Raw genomic sequence first — 21,645 nt, forward strand, 5'->3', positions numbered from 1 at the left:
GAGGGGTTTTCTAGATTAGTTTGATCAATGTTGTAGATCGCCCTGGGCTTGTATTTTGATGCTAATTCCACTCCTCAGAGGGGCTGCAGATGAGGAGTTGCCTTGTGAACCTTCTCCCCACCTTAACTTTTCAAATAAAGGCTTGAGCCAATGATTGGGCAGGAGGAAGGGGGAGGAGCTGATGGTTTGGGAGAGGAGCTACGAGAGATCAACGGAAAGGGGGAGGAGCTACGGGGGATCGAAGGAGAGGCTGGAGTCTAGAAGTTTGTGGCCTGTTGAAACCGCAAGTTACATGGGATAATATAGATGGGAATAGAGTAGTGTAGTGGGAGATCTGCCCAATCTAGGCTTGTAGCTTGTATTGTTACTGACTGAGATTTCTTTTTCTGGGTAGTTGGGTTGGAAACAAAGTAGCAACAGATCAAGGTGGGAAAGAGCCACTGTAACTACCAGATAGGAAGGAGAAAGCCAGCTCAACCCCAGCATTCACCACTTTCTACTCCTTGAGCTTCATTTGGTGCTGAGCTCCTAAGGCCTGTTAGGAAGCCGGGCTGTCACTGATGCCATCGACTGTGGGCAAGCACTCTGCCGAGAGCTACATCCTCAGACCCAAAGAGACTGGTGTGACCCGGGAAGATGGTTTCCTCACAGGAGAGGTGAAAGCAAAGAACAGGAATAAAATTCAGATTAAGCCTTCTAAAGAGCAAGACTTCTGAAAAACTGGAAGAAGCAAGGGGAGCAGCGTCCTGAACAGCAGGCTTCCCCATGCCTGGTGCCACAGGCAGCCATCTTGCCTCGAAACACCCCAAAAATAAAAAGCTTGTCTGAGACTATTGGGATGTCATTTGTCTCGTGGAATGTAGACTGGCTCAGCTGTGGCCAATACAGTCAGAAGTGAGTGGAAATTTGAGGAGGGCGATTTTCTTGTAGCCAAAGGGAAAAGTCAGAGAAAACTATTTCTTATTCAGAAATATAACAGCAACTGGAATTATCCCCCCACCCCCGCCTTTGGATTTTAGTTTTGTTTAGGGCCCAAAGCTAAAAGCATGCTCCTGTGGTCTAAAGAGGGTATCTGCCTAGGCCATGAGTCTGTGGGAAAGTTAGAGACAGAGAAAGGCAAACATCCTTGCATCCTTGGAGAAGCAAGAAAGACAGAGAGCTCAGCCAAGGGAAAACAGTCAGGGGCGTTTTCGTTTTCGTTTTCGGGAAGTTTGACATGCGTCTTCCGGAGTTTTTGGTACTGACCGGCTGATGTTAAACTCTTCCTTGAAAATCAAAGGTCTGGGACTGACAGGAGCTGCCTCTGGTGGAGGGTTTGGGTGGGGGTAGGGTCGGGCCGGCAGGAGCTCTGTGCATTCAAAGACCAGCAGGAAAGCAGTCTGCAGCTTGGGACTGGAATTTCTTCAGGCTGGCCTTAGGCTGGAGTTAGGGCCCTAGTGACGCCATCAGAGTGCCTTGAGGACAGCGTATCTCTGAAAGAGGCTCTTTGAAGGTAAATGGACTGTGTAGCAAGGAAGCTGGGGGTCCGGAGGCAGCTAAATAGTCAGTGGAGAGTCTATTTGACCTGTCTCAAGGAGAGCGTACCGGGAGGGTCTAGTGAAGAAATACCTCAACGAAAGAATGAGCCTGTGTATCTAAGAGGAGATTAAGGAGTATTGGAAATGTGGCTTTTATTCAGACAAAAAAGAAATGCCCTTTCCTGGAGAGGCTGCAGTTGGAGTCCATCAGATTACAGAAAAGAGCCAGACTCTGACAAATGTGGTAGGTTTTCCTTCATTTGTGGTTTGTAAAGGTTAGTTAGCAGAAGCATACTATCATTGGAGTACATAGGGCACGGAAGTACAAGAGACACCAGCGGGGGTGAACATGAGTAACAGACAGGCAGAGGAGAAGAAGGGAGGACGAAGGTCACAGCCCGAGTGTAGCTGTGGGAAAATGATCCAAGGCAGGAAACTCTCAGGCCCCTTTCCCTACTTGGAGTTGCCTGTGCACCCTGAGAGCCAGAGGCGAAGCAGCAGAGGCAGAGGTGAGCGTGGTTCTAAGAGGAGGTTTAAGAGCCACGGACGAGGCCCAGACAAAATTTTAGAGTTCTGAGGGTAGGACAGAATGCAGCGATTTTGAAGTATAGTAGTTTCTCTCTCCCTCCTTCTCCCTTTCCCTCTCTCCTTCCCCTCTCCTCCCTCCTCCCCCTCTCCTCCCTCCTCCCCCTCTCCTCCCTCCTCCCCCTCTCCTCCCTCCTCCCCCTCTCCTCCCTCCTCCCCCTCTCCTCCCTCCTCCCCCTCTCCTCCCTCCTCCCCCTCTCCTCCCTCCTCCCCCTCTCCTCCCTCCTCCCCCTCTCCTCCCTCCTCCCCCTCTCCTCCCTCCTCCCCCTCTCCTCCCTCCTCCCCCTCTCCTCCCTCCTCCCCCTCTCCTCCCTCCTCCCCCTCTCCTCCTCCCCTCCCCTCTCTCCTCCCTCTCCCCTCCCTCCCTGTCTTCCTCCTTCTCTCTTCCGTTTGTCTGTTGCCTGCCTGTCTCTCTTTCTTCTTAATGGAAGTTTCCATGCTGGTTGAAGCATTCTTTACCATCCCAGCCACAGATGGATCTTCTTTGTGATACTCTGAACATTTCAGTCAGTGTTTAGTGATTCCTGATTCCATGTCTGGTTGTAGCTTTGCTCCAGGATTATTATAGTGCAGACTGTAGTAGTAGTAGTAGTAGTAGTAGTAATAGGAATTTATAAATAATTGGACTGGTTAGCTCACTTAATAAACAGTTTACCCTGTCTGGAAATGTGCCCATAAAATATTTGAAATTGCCTGGTATGGTAGTGAAAATGAGATGTACTTTGATGATAACCATGCTGATAATTACAGCTATTTTTTTTTTTTTTTTTGTAGTCTTACCAGCATAGTGATATACACTTGTACTTTAAGCACTCTAGTAGCTGAGGCAGGAAAATGGTAGGTTTGAAGTTAACTTGTGTTACACTGCAAGCATCTGTCTCCAAGTGTTTTAACTGTTCCCCATGGTTATCATATACCTTTAGGCATCAGATAAGGTTCTGAGAACTCTTCCTTGACGTAAACATCATGAAACTTGTCTTGCAGTTGAGGAAACCAGAACAGAGAAAAGCGACTTCCCAAGTTAGCAAAAACAATAACTCACAGAGCTCAATTTTTACACTAATGGTCTCCATACCCCATCTTGACTTTGTAATATCCCCTACTTAGGTACCCATATGGTCCTTTTTTCTTTTTAATATTCATTGTGACAACCTGCATCTTACAGAGAATAAAAAAGCCAAGAGCCACTCTCAAAAACTGCTTTATGAGGCCTTGTGACCTTCACTGTGAGCTATATACATCACAGAGTCCACTTGGAGTCTGTACTCCTATGGTTAATCATAGCTTTGAATTTTTGTATTGGCGGAGAAACATGCCTGTTTCCTTTGATATGTTTGTAAGAGTGTGGGGTGTGGGTTCATTTATGTGTTTGCAGGTGTGCACGGGTACATGCACACATGCATGGTAAGGCCAGAAGATAGCCTCTGGTGTCTTCCCTCAGTGTTGCTTACAAAGTCTCTCGGTGGCCTGGATCTCATCAAGGACACTCTATAGGCTGGGCAGTCTCAGGAATCCACGTGGCTGTGCAGCACCAGCACTGAGAAGATAAGCATATGCCACCACATGTAGTCTTTTTTCCTGTACTCTGACCTGGAACTCAGGACCTAATGTTTTACCACCTGAGTATCTCTCAGATGCAAAAATGTTTTTTTTTTTTATATACATACCACTATTCAAGTATTTTTATGTACAGAATATAACAAATATTTTATTTATATGCTACTATCTACTAAAATATTCAGTTGTAATTACATTTTTATTGTTTATTCACAAAGGAAATGTGTATTAAAAAATAAACGACTCAGTAAATAAGTAATGCTGGGATTATAGCAAATGTAACCAAAACTTTACTTGTTTATCCCGGAGTAAAAAAAAATCCTATCATTTGAAGGTCAGAGAGCACATTTGGAAGGAACAAATATCAAGAACAAGACTGGGCAGTTAGAAATTAAAGCCCCATGCAACACCCAGTATGACATTTCAGAAGTCAAATGGAATACAATTTAGTTCAGACTGGACAGCCATTGTCAGCCCGGATTGCTGTTTGATCTGCAATTTATATTGAGTTGAAGCAGAAAGGATTTTTTTTCTGCCTTAGCTTCTTGGCTTTTAACACAATGTTTCACAGATGTCTGACCTTTGGGTTTTAATGTGATAATGCTCTCCCAGCCGGCAAAAAATCTGAAAGCTGACTGTCAGAACAAAAGTTGTTTTTCAAGGAGAATGAGCCCAAGTTGTGGACATAAATGACATCATGTATTCCTTTTTTTTTTTTTTCTTTTCAGAATGTGCACATCAAATGTCAGCATCCTGGGAGCATTTCAAGAATGGTAGGTAAATATAAAAGGCGACGTATGTTAAGACACTAAATTTGCTGCAGTTATTTATGTGAGAAAAATAAAACATTGTTCCTCCTTGGGAAGTACTGACCCCCTCATCTTATGAGCCTTGTCCTATCTTTTGGAGTTTTATTGTTTTGCTGTCCCAGGGCTGGACAGTCTACTTGGCCCTGCTCCCATCAACAAACAGTATTCATTGTTCCCACTAGCTATCTGCCCTCAAACTCTGCTTAACTCCTCTCCAAGACACACCACAGGCTCCTGTTCGCTGACAGCTCCCAGCATTTTGTCAGGGATTTCCAAATTGATAACAATGAGAGCAAGGTCACCTCCCTTTTCTGAGACCTTGACAGCTTTTCCTCATTTGCATCTGATGTTGTTTAGAAGCTGGGTTTCTCTGGGGGGAACAGAACCATAGAATGTCTGTAAACAACAAAAGAGAACTACTAACCCTTTACAGGATAGCATCTGAAGGGTGAGACATGGCTCTCTTTATACTGGAGAGTCTGAGAGCTCTGCAGCAATCAGTCCATAAGTCTAGAAGCTTCAATGGTTCAAGGGTCTGGATGATCCCTAGAGAGTTTCTGATCTTAGAGCAAGGCCGAAGCAGCTGATTTTTGCGATCAGATGTTGGTCAGGGTGGTACCAGTGCCAGGATAGCTTCACTCATCAATAGGAAATGAAGGGAAAGCAGTATTGCATTCCCTTCTGTTATCTTTATATATGTATCACATCCAGAAAATGTCACCCAGCTCTGGGGAAGACCTTACCCCCTCAGTCATAGCTTCCTGGAAATGCCATTACAGTCCCATATAGAGAGGTTGTCTTAGTTGATTCTAGATCCAATTAACAATCAATGTTAACACTCCCACAAAGGTTTACGAACTCCAAACTTGGTACCCACTAGAACTATAGAAACATCAAATGAAAATATTTGGTGCAAGGTATTTGGGCCACAGGACCTCTGCTTCAGAAGTTTGGACTGCTCATCTTGTAAAAAGGAATGTTGTTGTGTGAGTGTATTGTTCTCGAGAATATCACATTCCGGAGTGAATGTGTCATGTGCACAGTCTCTTCAGCATGAGGCAGGCTTCGTTTCCCAACTGAGCTGTCTCTCCGTGATAGCCTCTCACAACTATGCAGGAGCTTGGACATGTATATCCTCCAAATAGAAGAATGGTGAGCCCGTATGTCAACTTACACAACTTCAGGTATTGTGTTACAGCCACACAGTAAGCCACAATAAAGTCAAATTGCCTCGTACAGGAATGGAAGATTTTGAGAGTACTTTTGAAATCCCATTTAACATCTCAGGATTGCCGATCATGGTTTTGCACATATGTGTATTAGTTTTTGAGTGAGAGTCCATGATCTGTTCTTTTAATGTCTTTTGGAGAGTCTTAAAGTAAGAGCCACATGGCCTCCGACCAAGCCTACTACTGTTCAACAGGCGTTACAATTAGATAACGCTCTTCTTTTTTGCCTATTGTCCTGATAGTCAGGGATGTTTCCCTTTAACCCCATCACTACTTACTATCCTAATTCCTTTCTCCTTTTTCAGAGGTGTTTTTCCTTGGCTCTAGAATGCCTTTCCCTGCCTATAGAGGCCCTTTATCTCTCCTTGGTCTTTGTTTTTCTCTCAGAAGCCCAGATCCACCAATTATCCAAGTCACTTGCCCCAGATGCTTTTTCTCACCTCTGTCCATGACCTTGAATTGTGTGTCTCCCTCAGACCATTCTTCCTTATTTTTAATTTCTTTTTTTTTTAGATTTATTTATTATATGTAAGTACACTGTAGCTATATTCAGATACTTCATAAGAGGATACCACATCTCATTACGGATGGTTGTGAGCCACCATGTGGTTGCTGGGATTTGAACTCAGGACTTTTGGAAGAGCAGTTGAACACTTGAGGAGGTTCACATGACAACCAGAGACTCAGTGTGTTTATGCTCCAGTTATTTAATCCGCGTTTCATTAATATCTGGTTCTAGCTATTTCTCTGTGACCTTATTTCCTTTCCCCCTGTGACAGGTTTTATTGCACAGCTTTCCTTATCCTAGGTATATTCTACACCTTTTTCTTCTCTATTTCTTTTTCAAAATGTCTTTCAGTTCTGTCTCAGCACAGGAAGACACATGTCTTTACTAATGGTGGTTATCGCTATGTATCCTCAAAATATTATACAGGCATTTCCCATCTAACATCAACACTGTGTCAGATGAAGTCACAGTAGAGAGTGGTGATGTTAACACGGTTCTGAAATGTTCATGGTGCACTGAAATTATAGAAGAAACAGTATAGTCACTACATCTTGAAGACAGGTGAGATAGATGTGACATAGGAAATGGTGATATAGATGCCTATTTGATGATTCAGTTCTACAAGAATAGATGTTTAGAACATCTTCGTCACTAATCTCTTTGATGCCCCAACACTTCCTGCACACGGATGAGGATGCCCTAAGAAACTGAAGGAAAGAGTAAATGAAACGCTAGCCTTCTAGAATGTGCCAAATAGTTAGCATTCTCAAGTGAGGGGCAAAAAGCTACTTAGGACCTACGGTGAAGTCAGTATGACAGACTGCTACATGGAATAGTTTACATTAGTAAGTTCAAAACTCGTAGGTAATCAAGGCTGTAATGCCTTGTTATCAGAAGGTGGCATGATGAGCCTTAGGCTTTAGGGAAATAGTTCCAACCTGAGGAATAGACTTGACTGGTAAGGGGTGTGGAAGAAGCTCAGAGGAGGACATCGTGGGATACAACTGAGAAGAGACTGCTGACACACCACCGGAACTCAGAAGAAGCAGCTATTCCCTTCACCTGGAGAACCCCAGCAGTCCAGAAAAGGGAGGAAAGGGGACAAAAAATCTGTCTTTTCTCTAAAATGTGTTATCGCTGTAATCGAAAGGAGGTGTGGCCTATTTTCTGGGTGTTTGTAGGGCAGCCAGTGTCACCTGGAGCTTCCACGATTCCTTTTCATTGAAGTCACGTGACTCACAGTTAAGAACACAGCTCCTGAAAGTCGCTCCTCCCACCTCCAGTGCGGCCACAACCTGCGCAAACCAAACCATCTTTTCATCTTGTCCAGAGGCGATCCTGCCTGGATCTTACCCATTGCGAAGGGCATCTGTCCCCACGGACTTTCTTGTTTATACCTAGCCACTTGATCAGACTTACTTTTATTAGCAGATTCTATCGAGTTGGATTTTTTGTTGTTGTTATTATTATTAAATGCCTACCTACCAACAGAACCTTGCTGACCAGCTACTAAGTGTTGTGAGGACTCAGAAGCACCCCATCTAAGCTCATGTGTAAACAGGGATTCCATGTATAGTCACTATCAATTAATCATTAACTGCCTGTGGTGGTCTGCGGGACCAGGGTAGCCTGTGTTCTGGTTGAGCTAGGTTTAAACCTCGGTGACCCAGCAGATGTTTCTGCAAGGGACGGAAGGCCCTTTGCCATGCTCCCAGACGCTAGGCTGCTGACACGAGGCTTCAGCTGTCCTCCTAGGCTTCAGATGTCTGTGGCCATCAGGCATGTAGAGCAACCCCCAAACCCCTCCACAGGACATGACCACAGATCAAGTAGCCTCAAGGCAGATCTCCAGTTGAATGAGGTACCTAAAGGCCTGAAGGGCATAGCCAATTAAATGATCCTTCCCAGACAATCTTCCCTGCAAAAGGTGTTTAACCTCAGGCCCGCTTGCCCTGAGAAAGTGGGGTACAGTTTCGCTCATCACAACTCTCCATCATAATAATAAATGTTTTAAAACCACGGACTGTCTCTTCTCATCAGGATCTGCTATGCTGGAGCAATGGAGCAGGCCTTCCTCTAAAGAGCCACGTCTAATCTCATGCAGGAGGCCTCACTGTGCTCTCGGATGAGGTCTTCACCAAGCCAAGCCACCCACTGTGCAAGCCAAGAACTCTTAGCCTCTTGGGTACCAGCCTGAGCTCTCCTCCTCCCTCTTTTTCCTTCAGCCCCAGGCCAGAACCAGGCCCTCAGTCCCCCGACCCTGATCTCAGCTCTTCTGAGGCATCCAGGGACATCTGTGGTGCCCAAGACTGAGAACCTGTCTTTGGCCTCCGTGTGGGCCAGGAGTCCTGAGCTGGGCCCTGCCGGTTCCCCCGAGGACCCCAGGCTGCCCTTCCCAACCCCCGGAGTGGGGGTCCTGTTGCTTCACACAGCCAGACACCAGTGCTGCAGTGGCATGGGGTGCATGTAGCCTGCATCTGCCTTGCCCAGCTGTCTGAGCTCTGGGCCAGACCTGGACCACCATTTTAACCCACAGTGGCCCCAGTATGGGCAGGTGTTTGAATGCTTCGTCCACAGTTAGTGTCTCTTATGGTGAAGTTACTGAGCCCTTAGGAGGTGGAGCCTGGTTGCAGGAAGTATACCACTGGGGATGGGGCTTGAGAGATTGTAGCCCGGCCTACTTCCATATCTGTTTCTACTGTGCCTGTGTAATGTTATCAGTCAGTCTCCTGATCCAGTCCCCTGGCACACTGTCCTTCTACTTTGGCGCTCTATACAGAGCCAAGAGATCAATAAACTCCTACTTTTGTACATTCTTTCTGTCCTGGTGTTTTACAACAGCATCAGGAAAGTAACTAATACGACAGCAACGAGATGGCCATATATATTTTGCTTAAATTGGAAGGCAGTTAACGTATTAATACATATGCGTATTGCTTTCACGCAGTGAACGCTAGACTACCACTCCTGTCTAAAAGAATAATTCCTCTGTTTTTTACAATGGAAGCCCTGTTTCTGTTTTAACTGTGCCAAAAGTCCTGGGCTATTTATCAAAAGGAAATACAAAGAATACATATGATGTTTGTTAATAACAAACTGATGTTTGCATAATTCAGTCAGGCTGAAGAAAGTCACTTCTCCTTTGACTGAACACTGCATTTATAGAGAGGAGGAAATCAATTTTATCAGTCATAGTATATTTGGATGAGAGATCAATGTAAATTTTTGAACATGTCATTTCTCACTTTTTCTCCAGAGAAGTAAGATCAAAATTTTCCCATTATTAACTGTCATAAAAAAAATAAAAAGGCATTCTTGAGATTCACTTCTGGGAGGATGGTTGGAAATGCAAATATGTGCTTATTTTTTTTCTTCTTCTTGTAGAAAGTCTACAAGTAGCTCATTTCATGCCCTTTCTGAATAAATAAAATATTTTTCTCATTTTTAAATCACATTTCTCTTCCTCGAGTGTTTCGTTCTTCAGCAGGCAGAAGTAACAGTCTTTTTGTGAGAGAAAACCCATCTGTCTTCTAACCTAACATGCAGGGAACACCGAACACCGTGTTGACAGCAGCAGTGATGTTGTGATATCCTACCGGAGGGGAGATGGCCAGCTAATGAGAATGGGAGACGCTGACTGATAACTGGAGAAGATTGAGATGCCTCCCAGAACACTCCTACGCCTGCCAGAAGCATGTGGACAGCGAGATAGAGATATAGAAAGGTAACAGTTGCCGTTGTGTAGGTGCCTGTGTGTGGATTCTGCTTTGGGTCGTTGTCACGGATGTATCATGTCCTCACGCTCCCTTTATGGGATAAGCAAACGTTTCTCTGTCACTCACCCCTAAAGAAACCCCAGTCCACAAGAAGTCACCATCTCCCAAAGCATGCCTAAGGATAGGAAATGATAACAGGACAAGACTTTGGAAGTCTAAAATCTGATAGGGCAAAATGTGAGGCAATTATTTTAATGAAAATTTTGGCTCAAATCATTAAAATAGACTGTTCTGCCAAACTGCTAGTAAAGGTGTTGTCACTGAAGATGTAGCAGGTATGAGGTAATTGTGGCCTCCATGCTGCACCTGAGAGAGGAAAAGGAAATCTCCCTCTATGTATACATAGCAAAGAGGTGACGCCTTTGGAATAAGTATTTTCTTTTTTTTTTTTTTTTTTTTTTTTTTTTAGTGTTTGTCAGGGTATAGTAACCTGGGCTGGCATTTGTGTTCTATTCAGGTTTGCATGACCTCTGTTTAGGCCCTTCTACTTTTTTTTTTTTTTATTATTATTCGATATAATTTATTTACATTTCAAATGATTTCCCCTTTTCTAGCCCCCCCACTCCCCGAAAGTCCCGCAAGCCCCCTTCTCTTCCCCTGTCCTCCCACCCACCCCTTCCCACTTCCCCGTTCTGGTTTTGCTGAATACTGTTTCACTGAGTCTTTCCAGAACCAGGGGCCACTCCTCCTTTCTTCTTGTACCTCATTTGATGTGTGGATTATGTTTTGGGTATTCCAGTTTTCTAGGTTAATATCCACTTATTAGTGAGTGCATACCATGATTCACCTTTTGAGTCTGGGTTACCTCACTTAGTATGATATTCTCTAGCTCCATCCATTTGCCTAAGAATTTCATGAATTCATTGTTTCTAATGGCTGAATAGTACTCCATTGTGTAGATATACCACATTTTTTGCATCCACTCTTCTGTTGAGGGATACCTGGGTTCTTTCCAGCATCTGGCAATTACAAATAGGGCTGCTATGAACATAGTAGAACATGTATCCTTATTACATGGTGGGGAGTCTTCTGGGTATATGCCCAGGAGTGGTATAGCAGGATCTTCTGGAAGTAAGGTGCCCAGTTTTCGGAGGAACTGCCAGACTGATTTCCAGAGTGGTTGTAACAATTTGCAACCCCACCAGCAGTGGAGGAGTGTTCCTCTTTCTCCACACCCTCTCCAACACCTGCTGTCTCCTGAATTTTTAATCTTAGCCATTCTGACTGGTGTAAGATGAAATCTTAGGGTTGTTTTGATTTGCATTTCCCTAATGACTAATGAAGTTGAGCATTTTTTAAGATGCTTCTCCGCCATCCGAAGTTCTTCAGGTGAGAATTCTTTGTTTAACTCTGTACCCCATTTTTTAATAGGGTTGTTTGGTTTTCTGGAGTCTAACTTCTTGAGTTCTTTATATATATTGGATATTAGCCCTCTATCTGATGTAGGATTGGTGAAGATCTTTTCCCAATTTGTTGGTTGCCGATTTGTCCTCTTGATGGTATCCTTTGCCTTACAGAAACTTTGTAATTTTATGAGGTCCCATTTGTCAATTCTTGCTCTTAGAGCATACGCTATTGGTGTTCTGTTCAGAAACTTTCTCCCTGTACCGATGTCCTCAAGGGTCTTCCCCAGTTTCTTTTCTATTAGCTTCAGAGTGTCTGACTTTATGTGGAGGTCCTTGATCCATTTGGATTTGAGCTTAGTACAAGGAGACAAGGATGGATCAATTCGCATTCTTCTGCATGCTGACCTCCAGTTGAACCAGCACCATTTGTTGAAAAGGCTATCTTTTTTCCATTGGATGTTTTCAGCCTCTTTGTCGAGGATCAAGTGGCCATAGGTGTGTGGGTTCATTTCTGGATCTTCAATCCTGTTCCATTGATCCTCCTGCCTGTCACTGTACCAATACCATGCAGTTTTTAACACTATTGCTCTGTAGTATTGCTTGAGGTCAGGGATACTGATTCCTCCAGATTTCCTTTTGTTGCTGAGAATAGTTTTAGCTATCCTGGGTATTTTGTTGTTCCAGATGAATTTGATAATTGCTCTTTCTAACTCTGTGAAGAATTGAGTTGGGATTTTGATGGGTATTGCATTGAATCAGTATAGTGCTTTAGGCAAAATGGCCATTTTAACTATATTGATTCTGCCGATCCATGAGCAAGGGAGGTTTTCCCATTTTTTGAGGTCTTCTTCCATTTCCTTCTTCAGAGTCTTGAAGTTCTTGTCATACAGATCTTTCACATGTTTGGTAAGAGTCACCCCAAGATACTTTATACTGTTTGTGGCTATTGTGAAGGGGGTCATTTCCCTAATTTCTTTCTCAGCCTGCTTATCCTTTGAGTATAGGAAGGCCACTGATTTGCTTGAGTTGACTTTATAACCTGCCACTTTGCTGAAGTTGTTTATCAGCTGTAGGAGCTCTCTAGTGGAGTTCTTTGGGTCACTTAGGTAGACGATCATGTCGTCTGCAAATAATGATAGTTTGACTTCTTCCTTTCCAATTTGTATCCCTTTGACCTCCTTATGTTGTCGAATTGCCCGAGCTAGTACCTCAAGTACAATATTGAAAAGATAAGGAGAAAGGGGGCAGCCTTGTCTGGTCCCTGATTTCAGTGGGATTGCTTCAAGTTTCTCTCCATTTAGTTTGATGCTGGCTACCGGTTTGCTGTATATTGCTTTTACTATGTTTAGGTATGGGCCTTGAATTCCTGTTCTCTCCAAGACTTTAAGCATGAAGGGATGCTGAATTTTGTCAAATGCTTTTTCAGCATCCAATGAAATGACCATGTGGTTTTGTTCTTTGAGTTTGTTTATGTAGTGGATTGTATTGATGGATTTCCGTATATTGAACCAACCCTGCATTCCCGGGATAAAGCCTACTTGATCATGGTGGATGATCGTTTTGATGTGTTCTTGGATTCGGTTGGCAAGAATTTTATTGAGTATTTTTTCATCGATGTTCATAAGGGAAATTGGTCTGAAGTTCTCTTTCTTTGTTGGATCTTTGTGTGGCTTTGGTATCAGCGTAATTGTGGCTTCGTAGAAGGAATTGGGTAGTGTTCCTTCTGTTTCTATTTTGTGGAATAGTTTGAAGAGTATTGGTGTTAACTCTTCTTTGAAGGTCTGGTAGAATTCTGCACTGAAGCCATCTGGTCCTGTGCTTTTTTTGGTTGGAAGACTTTCTATGACTCCTTCTATTTCTTTAGGCATTATGGGACTGTTTAGATGGTCTAGTTGGTCCTGATTTAATTTTGGTATTTGGTATCTGTCAAGGAAATTGTCCATTTCCTCCAGATTCTCCAGTTGTGTTGAGTATAGGCTCTTGTAGTAGGATCTGATGATTTTTTGGATTTCCTCAGTTTCCATTGTTATATCTCCCTTTTCATTTCTAAGTTTGTTAATTTGGATACTTTCTCTGTGCCCTTTGGTCATTCTGGCTAAGGGTTTATCTATCTTGTTGATTTTCTCAAAGAACCAGCTCCTGGTATTGTTGATTTTTTGTATGGTTCTCTTTGTTTCTACTTGATTGATTTCGGCCCTGAGTTTGATGATTTCCTGCCTTCTACTCCTCCTGGGCGAAATAGCTTCTTTTTGTTCCAGGGCTTTCAGGTGTGTCATTAAGCTGGTAATGTATGCTCTCTCCATTTTCTTTTTGGAGGCACTCAGGGCTATGAGTTTTCCTCTTAGCACTGCTTTCATTGTGTCCCATAGATTTGGGTATGTTGTGTTTTCATTTTCATTGTGTTCTAAAAAGTCTTTAATTTCTTTCTTTATTTCTTCCTTGACCAAAGTATCATTGAGTAGAGTATTGTTCAGTTTCCACGTGTATGTGGGCTTTCTGTTGTTTCTGTTGCTATTGAAGACCACTTTTACTCCATAGTGATCAGATAGGAGGCATGGGATTAGTTCTATCTTCTTATATTTGTTGAGGTCTGTCTTGTGACCAATTATATGGTCGATTTTGGAGAAGGTACCATGAGGTGCTGAGAAAAAGGTATATTCTTTTGTTTTAGGATAGAATGTTCTATATATATCTGTTAAATCTAATTGGTCCAAAGCTTCAATTAGTTTCATTGTGTCCCTGTTTAGTTTCTGTTTTCCTGATCGGTCCATTGAGGAAAGTGCAGTGTTGAAGTCACCCACAATTATTGTGTTAGGTGCAATGTGTGCTTTTAGTTTTAATAAAGTTTCTTTTATGAAAGAGGGTGCCCTTGCATTTGGGGCATAGATGTTCAGGATTGACAGTTCTTCTTTTTGTATTTTTCCTTTGACCAGCAAGAAGTGTCCCTCAGGGTCTCTTTTGATGATTTTGGGTTGAAAGTCAATTTTATCTGATATTAAAATGGCTACTCCAGCTTGTTTCCTGAGACCATTTGCTTGTAATATTGTCTTCCAGCCTTTTACTCTAAGGTAGTGTTTGTCTTTGACCCTGAGGTGTGTTTCCTGTAAGCAGCAAAATGTAGGGTCCTGTTTACGTATCCATTCAGTTAGTCTGTGTCTTTTTATTGGGGCATTAAGTCCATTGATGTTAAGAGATATTAAGGAATAGTGATTGTTACTTCCTATCATTTTTGACGTTATTTTTTAAATTTGAATGCTTAACTTCTTTTGGGTTTGATGAAAGGTTACTATCTTGCTTTTTCCAGGGTGAAGTTTCCCTCCTTGTATTGGTGTTGTCCTCCTATTATCCTTTTTAGGGCCGGGTTTGTGGATAGATATTGGGTAAACTTGGTTTTGTCATGAAATATCTTAGTTTCTCCATCTATGGTGATTGAGAGTTTTGCTGGATATAGTAGTTTTGGTTGGCATTTGTGTTCTCTTAGAGTCTGCATGAGATCTGCCCAGGACCTTCTAGCCTTCATAGTCTCAGGTGAAAAGTCTGCTGTGATTCTGATAGGTCTTCCTTTATATGTTACTTGGCCTTTTTCTCTTACTGCCTTTAGTATTCTTTCTTTGTTTAGAACATTTGGTGTTTTGATTATTATGTGACGGGAAGTATTTCTGTTCTGGTCCAGTCTGTTTGGAGTTCTGTAGGCTTCTTGTATATTCATGGGCATCTCTCTCTTTAGGTTAGGGAAGTTTTCTTCCATAATTTTATTGAAGATATTTACTGGCCCTTTAAGTTGTAAATCTTCACTCTCATCTATGCCTATAATCCTTAGGTTTGGTCTTCTCATTGTGTCCTGGATTGCCTGGATGTTTTGGGTTACAAGCTTTTTGCATTTTACATTTTCTTTAACTGTTGAGTCCATGGTTTCTATGGAATCTTCAGCATCTGAGATTCTTTCTTCTATCTCTTGTATTCTGTTGTTGATATTTGTATCTCTGTCCCCTGATTTCTTTCCAAGGACCCTCAGGAGGAATGGTTGCCTCAGCATGGGTCCAAAGAGGCACCCCTTTCCCCACACTTCACTACACATCCACCTAAACATATCCCCTCTTTCTTTATCTTTTTATAAACACATCAGGCATGATTTATCCTAGCAATTACAGATACCTGATACGTACAGAAAGAACTCTCTTAGACCAAAGTTTTAATTGGTGGGGAAACCAAGGAAAGAGGAGAGGCACCATTGACTGAAGGGCACTTGGGCTGTCTTCTCCACAACAGAGATTAAAAAAATACACATGCCTCATATCAAGTTTTCTGCTTGGTCAAGGGTCTGATAATGTGAATTAGAATGAGGACAGAATTTTCCCATTGAAGACAAAGATAACTGTGGCCAGTTTGTCCCTCAGACCAGATAGCATCACTATATACCCATGGTAGGCATTTGTGTCATCTTTTGTGCATAACAGATAAAGGACAGCCATGTTCCACAAGCAACAAACAAGCAGAGAGTCTTGGTAATAACAGGTTTGAAAGAGGATCGATAAAATCTGTTGTCATTTCTCCCCAAGAATGTCCCCACTTTCCTTTCACTCCGGCTTCAGTTAAAGCCCCTTTCAAAGAAATTCAAGGAGCTCACAAATTATTTTTTTCCTCTTCCTCTGAATATCTGGTTCTATTTTCACAAGATAGGATATAGAGATACCACCAGTCGCACCCTATATCCAGAATAAAACAAACAAGCCAGAGCTAGAAGAATGGGTTGCCATTTAAGAGATCTGGGTTTCTAGCTATATCTCTGGCTGCTTATAATCACCTGCATCTTCAACTTCTATCCTATTCTGGTCTCCATGGCACCCATTGGCTTGTAGCAAACACACACACACACACACACACACACACACACACACACACACACACACATACACACATGTAAACAGATAATTCCCCATTGAAACCAAAGTATCTTCTGTTGCTCTTTTTCCCATGTTTTAATCTTGATCTAGGTTTTCAAGTTTTTGTTTCAGAGGGGGAAATTCCACATCCACACAAACCTCAACTTTAATCACAAGTCGCTGTTTCTGAACAGTGTGTATATGAACTCCTCTTTCAGCTCAAAACCAGTGAGCAGGAATGTGTCTTCAGAGACATTTTCACTACAGATCCTCATAGCACGTGACCTGTGACCAGAGAAATTACTTTGCATTTTCTGCTCAGATCGATTGATTTCATTTAATGCCAGATGTATCTGCAAATACATAGGCAGCTTTCAAAATATTTACGCGAAGGAGAGTATCGTGAATAATTGGAAATCACATTTTCTATGTTTACTTGTTAATTTTTATGGGTCTGGTAATTGCTGTTAATGGGATTGTTTTGTCCATGTTATCATATGGAAGTTTATTGTTACATTAGTAAATCAATAAAATAATACACAATTTAAACTATGAAAACATGAACAGCCATCTGCTTACTGACATATGATTTAGAATGAAACAGCAATTGCTGTGTTTGTGGTTCTGTGTGTATGTGTGTGTATGTATGTGTGAGTGTGTTTATGTGTGAGTGTGTGTGTGTATGTGTGTGTATGAGTGTGTATGAATATGTGTGTTTATGTGTGTGAGTGTGTTTATGTGAGTGTGTGTATGAGTGTGTATGTGTATGTATGTGTATGTGTGTGTATGTATGTGTGTGCAGGCTAGGCCTATAGACTAATGATACCTGGTACATAGAAGACTGAGGAAAGAAGGTCATGAGTTGAAGACCAATCTTCACAACTTAATGAGACCTTGTATTATAATGTAAAGTAAAAGGCAAGCTGTTTTTCTTTGTTGTTGTTTTGTTATTGTTTTTCGGTTATTGTTGTTGTTGTCGTTGTTGTTTGAAGTGGGTCAGTGATAAAGCACATGCCTACAAGACCCTAGATTCAAAGCCACTATCACTGAAAACAAGAAAGCTAATGCAAGCTAACTCAGGAATGAGGCTTTGGGAAAACACTGAGAGAGGCACACATCCATACCAGCACTGCCCTTCAGAGGCCTACATCCACACCAGCACTGCCCTTCAGAGGCACACATCCACACCAGCACTGCCCTTCAGAGGCACACATCCACACCAGCTCTGCCCTTCAGAGGCACACATCCACACCAGCACTGCCCTTCAGAGGCCTACATCCACACCAACACTGCCCTTCAGAGGCACACATCCACACCAGCTCTGCCCTTCAGAGGCACACATCCACACCAGCTCTGCCCTTCAGAGGCCTACATCCACACCAGCTCTGCCCTTCAGAGGCACACATCCACACCAGCACTGCCCTTCAGAGGCACACATCCACACCAGCACTGCCCTTCTGAGGCCTACATCCACACCAGCTCTGCCCTTCAGAGGCACACATCCACACCAGCTCTGCCCTTCAGAGGCACACATCCACACCAGCACTGCCCTTCAGAGGCCTACATCCACACCAGCACTGCCCTTCAGAGGCCTACATCCACACCAGCTCTGCCCTTCAGAGGCACACATCCACACCAGCTCTGCCCTTCAGAGGCACACACCCACACCAGCTCTGCCCTTCAGAGGCACACATCCACACCAGCACTGCCCTTCAGAGGCACACACCCACACCAGCTCTGCCCTTCAGAGGCCTACATCCACACCAGCTCTGCCCTTCAGAGGCACACATCCACACCAGCACTGCCCTTCAGAGGCACACATCCACACCAGCTCTGCCCTTCAGAGGCACACATCCACACCAGCTCTGCCCTTCAGAGGCACACATCCATACCAGCTTTGCCCTTCAGAGGCCTACATCCACACCAGCTCTGCCCTTCAGAGGCACACATCCACACCAGCACTGCCCTTCAGAGGCACACATCCACACCAGCACTGCCCTTCAGAGGCCTACATCCACACCAGCACTGCCCTTCTGAGGCCTACATCCACACCAGCTCTGCCCTTCAGAGGCACACATCCACACCAGCTCTGCCCTTCAGAGGCACACATCCACACCAGCACTGCCCTTCAGAGGCCTACATCCACACCAGCACTGCCCTTCAGAGGCACACATCCACACCAGCTCTGCCCTTCAGAGGCACACATCCACACCAGCTCTGCCCTTCAGAGGCACACATCCACACCAGCACTGCCCTTCAGAGGCACACATCCACACCAGCACTGCCCTTCAGAGGCACACACCTACACCAGCTCTGCCCTTTAGAGGCCTACATCCACACCAACACTGTCCTTCAGAGGCACACATCCACACCAGCACTGCCCTTCAGAGGCCTACATCCACACCAGCTCTGCCCTTCAGAGGCCTACATCCACACCAGCTCTGCCCTTCAGAGGCACACATCCACACCAGCACTGCCCTTCAGAGGCCTACATCCACACCAGCTCTGCCCTTCAGAGGCCTACATCCACACCAGCTCTGCCCTTCAGAGGCACACATCCACACCAGCTCTGCCCTTCAGAGGCACACATCCACACCAGCTCTGCCCTTCAGAGGCCTACATCCACACCAGCTCTGCCCTTCAGAGGCACACACCTACACCAGCTCTGCCCTTCAGAGGCCTACATCCACACCAGCTCTGCCCTTCAGAGGCACACATCCACACCAGCTCTGCCCTTCAGAGGTCTACATCCACACCAGCTCTGCCCTTCAGAGGCACACATCCACACCAGCTCTGCCCTTCAGAGGTCTACATCCACACCAGCTCTGCCCTTCAGAGGCCTACATCCACACCAGCTCTGCCCTTCAGAGGCACACACCTACACCAGCTCTGCCCTTCAGAGGCCTACATCCACACCAGCTCTGCCCTTCAGAGGCACACATCCACACCAGCTCTGCCCTTCAGAGGCCTACATCCACACCAGCTCTGCCCTTCAGAGGCACACATCCACACCAGCACTGCCCTTCAGAGGCCTACATCCACACCAGCACTGCCCTTCAGAGGCACACATCCACACCAGCTCTGCCCTTCAGAGGCCTACATCCACACCAGCTCTGCCCTTCAGAGGCCTACATCCACACCAGCTCTGCCCTTCAGAGGCACACATCCACACCAGCACTGCCCTTCAGAGGCCTACATCCACACCAGCTCTGCCCTTCAGAGGCCTACATCCACACCAGCTCTGCCCTTCAGAGGCCTACATCCACACCAGCTCTGCCCTTCAGAGGCCTACATCCACACCAGCTCTGCCCTTCAGAGGCACACATCCACACCAGCACTGCCCTTCAGAGGCCTACATCCACACCAGCTCTGCCCTTCAGAGGCACACACCTACACCAGCTCTGCCCTTCAGAGGCACACATCCACACCAACACTGCCCTTCAGAGGCACACACCCACACCAGCTCTGCCCTTCAGACATCTCATTAAGCATCTTTGATCACAGCTTCCTTTTTCCTGTGTTCTTTCAAAATAGCAAAGGAAATTGCTTTGAGGCTGAAAGGGACCATCCATTGACAGAGTGCCTCACTCTGGTAAACAGGAAGTGAATGAGTAATGTGTGTGACTCAGCTGTGTGACTCAGCTCTGAACAAGAGCTCTACTAGGACGCCAGGTACAGGCATTCTGTGAAACTTGATGAGTCAAAATGGAAATAGGTGAATATATTCTTTTCTTTTTCTTTTCTTTCTTTTGGGGGTTTTGTTTTATTTTGATTTTGTTGTTGTTAAGACAGGGTCTCATGCAGCCCAGGCTTGTCATTAAATTCAGGCATATGCCACCATGTCCAAACTTCAGGATAAATTCTAAGAAAAAAAAAATTATGACAGAGAAATTTAGTTGTAATTCAAAATTGGTATTTAATTAAAATGATCATTTTTTTTTTCTTCTTGGGAAAAGACTTTGCTCTTGATGCCATATTTAAGACATGTAAGCATGACAAACCTACGTATGATGCTTAAGGCTTTTCTGGATGAAAAATGGACATACCGACATCTTTCTGTTTTAACAGATGCCAAACTTCCTCTCGTGAAAATACCTTTGTATATACTGTTGTTAGACGCTTTCAGGCCATTACAACATCACGTGGTTACCTCCTTTGCCACTTGGCTTAAACCATTCCCCTAGTGGTAAACCTTTCTTACAGTAGGAGTTGCCTAGCGGACTGATCCTGTGCTGTATGCGCATGGGAGAATGGCTCCCCTCTGACAACAACAAACCAAGGCCCACAGTCTATGCTCCTTTCCTATCACAATTACAACCAATTACATTAGGTACACTTCTTTTTTGCTGCGACAAAGTATCCAATGAGAGAAACATGTGGTACAAAGGGTTTCTTCCATTTCATGGTAGGAGAGCCTTAGTCCAGGGAATCTGGGAAGACATGGTGACAGGAACATGAGGCAATTCTGCCTACTCTCAGAATTAGGGGATGCCGGTGCTTGATTTTCTCCTTTTGAGAAAAATGCCATCACCACCATCACCATCATCATCATCCAGTATTCTTTCCACTTTAATCTAACCTAGAGATTACTTAAGGGAATGCACCCAAGTTACATCATAGGTGATCCTAGATGCTACAGAGTAGACAACATTAATGCTCACTCTAACTGAAGTCTTAGCAGTCACCAAGTAGCCAGTGTTATTTCCAGTGGGATTTTAGCCCCTCTGTGGGACTCGCTTGTCCCTATTCATAGCTCCACCACTCCTGACAGGGTGAGGCATGATAGCTTAATGCTTTCCAAGAGGCAGATAGTCTGCCTTGTTATCTTCATATATGTAAGGAAACAGGGAGTTTTGATTATGGAGCCATGCTTTGATGCTACACTGACTACAAGGCAGTAGACAGAGACTATCAAGGCTTTATGGGTTCAAGGATGATGTCATCTGGGGTTTGAACCACCAAAAACCAGAAGAAAAAAAAAGACTGTAGTCTCTGGTCTCAAACATCAGTCCCAACCACTGGCTGTTATGCGTTCGTGTGGTTTCCACACAGCCTTGTTCTGTTTTCAGTAAAGTGTGCCAGAGAGATGGTGAGAGAAATTTTGGGAAATAAGATTTTTAGCACTAGAAATTTAGCAACCAGAGCAGCCTTCATTAGTGATTCTAACTGGGTATTTTTGATAGAACTTGGGTTCTAATCATTGTCAGATTCTAATTATATCCGTCTTCATAATGCCTTTTTTTCAAGAACAATCTATTCTATGAGCAGTCAGCTTCTCAATACTTCTGTTATCTACAATCTGTCATCTATTACTTTGTCATCAATTTGTAATTTATATCTTTTACTATCTACAAATGCAGGCATAGGAATGTACACATATATGTTTGCATCTACCTATAAATGTATTGATCAATTTTAAAGCTTTCATATGTGTA

At 43.9% G+C, this 21,645-nt stretch overlaps 1 long non-coding RNA gene across 2 annotated transcripts in view; it reads left to right on the plus strand.

Annotated features, from left to right (window-relative positions):
- Window positions 1-1,215: 1,215 nt before the first annotated feature.
- LOC127669990 (uncharacterized) overlaps window positions 1,216-21,645 on the plus strand; it is a 29,984-nt gene continuing 9,554 nt past the window's right edge. The window contains exons 1-3 of one of the 2 annotated variants that reach the window (XR_007974455.1): window positions 1,216-1,279; window positions 4,388-4,432; window positions 9,752-9,929. This is a non-coding gene — a long non-coding RNA (uncharacterized LOC127669990). Of the gene's footprint in view, window positions 1,280-1,346; window positions 1,493-4,387; window positions 4,433-9,751; window positions 9,930-21,645 lie in introns of those variants that run through there. The other variant, XR_007974453.1, reaches the window with a different exon arrangement.

The sequence above is a fragment of the Apodemus sylvaticus genome, chromosome 19 (genome assembly GCF_947179515.1).
Source record: "Apodemus sylvaticus chromosome 19, mApoSyl1.1, whole genome shotgun sequence".
NCBI classification, from domain to species: domain Eukaryota; kingdom Metazoa; phylum Chordata; class Mammalia; order Rodentia; family Muridae; genus Apodemus; species Apodemus sylvaticus.